This window comes from Anopheles coluzzii, chromosome X (genome assembly GCF_943734685.1).
Source record: "Anopheles coluzzii chromosome X, AcolN3, whole genome shotgun sequence".
In the NCBI taxonomy this organism is placed as follows: Eukaryota; Metazoa; Arthropoda; class Insecta; order Diptera; family Culicidae; genus Anopheles; species Anopheles coluzzii.
In genome coordinates, this window is record NC_064669.1 from 27,295,778 (window position 1) to 27,298,768 (window position 2,991).

At 50.9% G+C, this 2,991-nt stretch overlaps 1 non-coding gene across 1 annotated transcript; it reads left to right on the forward strand.

The window, feature by feature from the left end:
- The first annotated feature begins 1,635 nt into the window (after positions 1 to 1,635).
- Positions 1,636 to 1,789, forward strand: LOC125908287 (5.8S ribosomal RNA). The gene has a single exon (XR_007453365.1). It is a non-coding gene; the product is annotated as a 5.8S ribosomal RNA (ribosomal RNA).
- Positions 1,790 to 2,991: the final 1,202 nt, after the last annotated feature.

The window sequence follows — 2,991 nt, forward strand, 5'->3', positions numbered from 1 at the left end:
GTACCGGAGGAGGCGTCGGGACGGAGAGCTCGGAGATGTACCGCAGGGTCGCCAGCGACGTGGGCGAATACCACCATCCGCAGCGGAGCTGGAGCGACGACGGCTCAACAGGCGACAGAGGGAGAGACAACGGCGGCTGGAACAACGGCAAGCGGAGGTCGAGGCTCAGCCTCCCCCGTGGAATGAGCTGCCGAGCTCTCAGCTGGCCGAAAGAAGAAGCAGCCTCACAGACGTCGAGAGAGCGGCCATAACATCGGCAAATACTTCCGCACGTTGAGGAATATTGGAATATGATTTGGAGACACCTGCAAGGAAACGAAAAACGTTAAAGGTTTACGGAACGACATTTTTGTTTTGCGAAAAATGATATCTTTCTCTGATCATTTCGGGAAGTACGAAAACTAAGTGAACTAAAATACTTTAGTTGAAACAAAGAGAAAGGCCCAAATGGGCGGAATTCCCGGCGAGAGGGAGTCCGTTAGTGGTAACCCGCCGCTGGTAGGAGCGGATTTTCTTGGTAGCAGTTAGTAACACCAATAAAGATAACCCAATGAATTAAAAAAAAGAAGTGGAGCTTGCGGCTTAATGTGACTCAACACGGGAAAACTTACCAGGTCCGAACTTATTGAGGTAAGACAGATTGATAGCTCTTTCTCAAACTTAAGGGTAGTGGTGCATGGCCGTTCTTAGTTCGTGGAATGATTTGTCTGGTTAATTCCGGTAACGAACGCGACTCAGTCAAGCTAACTAGAACGCTGTCAGTAGTGTGCCTCCGGGCGCACCTGACGTTAGGAGTGGCGGGTGTCCTCACGGGTGCCCGTCACTTAGTTTTCCCTGCTTAGCTTGACAACTTGTGTTTAGCAAGATGAGATTGAGCGATAACAGGTCCGTGATGCCCTTAGATGTTGTGGGCTGCACGCGTGCTACAATGTGAGCAGCAGCGTGTTCTCGCCTTATGGCGCCCCCATTCCGAGAGGAACGGGAAATCACCCAAATGCTCATTTAGTAGGGATTGGGGACTGCAATGGTCCCCATGAACCTGGAATTTCTAGTAAGTGCTAGTCATTAGCTAGCGCTGATTACGTCTCTGCCCTTTGTACACACCGCCCGTCGCTACTACCGATGGATTATTTAGTGAGGTCTCTGGAGGCACACCTTCCGCGATTCCTTCGTGAGTTGCAGTTGGCACGGCCGAAGTTGACCGAACTTGATGATTTAGAGGAAGTAAAAGTCGTAACAAGGTTTCCGTAGGTGAACTTGCGGAAGGATCATTAACGTGGTTTTTGAATGAGTAATAACAAGGTTGAAGTGTTATGTTGGAGGTCGAGTGCGCTGCATACCAAAATTTGAACGCGGTAACTTGCACTCGGCGCCGACATGCACTCCCAAACCGTAGTTTTGATATGTGTGGGGAGTTCCTTACGGTTCTTCCTCCCAGAGATTGTCACTATCTGGGACGTACATTAATTTGTACCTGCATTAGCGTACGCTTTTTTAGAGAGCATATCAAGACGTCTCGTAAGAGACAACACTTGTACTTGTACAAGTTTGAGTAACCCATTGTTGCAGGTCGAGTGTGTTGCATACCAAACTTTGAACGTGGTTACGCCACTCGGCCCCGAAAGGCACTCTTTAAACCCTAGGCAGGGGATCACTCGGCTCATGGATCGATGAAGACCGCAGCTAAATGCGCGTCATAATGTGAACTGCAGGACACATGAACATTGATAAGTTGAACGCATATGGCGCATCGGACGTTTAATCCCGACCGATGCACACATGAGTGCCTACTAATTACCAAAGTCTCATTTAGTTAACTACAGTGGCCGTCCGCGAAGGTGCCCGGGTCATCCGACGCACTGGGCGGTCGCTGTGCATAATGACGTGCTTGGTCCCCGTCTGCGAGACCTCGGGCGTGGAAAGTGGACACTCTCGAGCGTATGTTGGATGCGTTTCGTGTTGGTGGTGTTTGATGCGTAGGGCTTGTGGTGTGTGTCAAGCCGCATGGTTCGAACTAATGCTACGTCGTTCCCGATGGCCACTGGCAGTCTACTCTCCAGGCTAAAGTCGGCTCGTCTAGGGATTCGGAAAGCTAAGTCGCTGTAACTCATGTGGCCCATACACGACGTTGCGCTACCACGCTAAGTTAGCCCTACATATACAAGCATCAACCCACGGCACGGGCGTAGCTGTAATACTTACGTCTCGGTTACACCACGTAGGCCTCAAGTGATGTGTGACTACCTCCTAAATTTAAGCATATTAATAAGGGGAGGAAGAGAAACCAACCGGGATTCCCTGAGTAGCTGCGAGTGAAACGGGAAGAGCTCAGCACGTAGGGACGGCATGGAAACGTGCTTGTCCGATTCCGTGTACTTGACCGGTCCGTTATGTATCACGCACTGTGCACTTCAAGTTTAACTTGAAGGTGGCCCATTCTCCCATAGAGGGTGTTTGGCCCGTGGAAAGGCATGAGGTGAGGTGATAGACGGTCGGCTCCATGGAGTCGTGTTGCTTGATAGTGCAGCACTAAGTGAGAGGTAAACTCCTTCTAAAGCTAAATACCACCATGAGTCCGATAGCTAACAAGTACCGTGAGGGAAAGTTGAAAAGCACTCTGAATAGAGAGTCAGATAGTACGTGAAACTGCCTAGGGGTACAAACCCGTTGAACTCAATGATGCGGGCGGCGATATTCACCGGTAAACTAGCAATTGCCGTGCACTTATCGATCCGCAGTAACGGACATCGCGATCCATTACAACAGCGGTTGGCCTCGTGCTAACGCTCCGGCATACACTGCCCCTAGCTCGTGGTGGACGGTCCCTCTGTAAGGGTAGGGTAGCTGCTCTACACTGACCGGGGATCTCCGCGCAGTCCTTCTGGAAGGCGAATGGGTCCGACTTAGCTCTGGTGTGCTGCTGGAAGGGTGATGGATTCTAACGAGAGGGGTAGTACCGCTGTCTTCTCCGAAAGGCGCGCAAATCCTTCG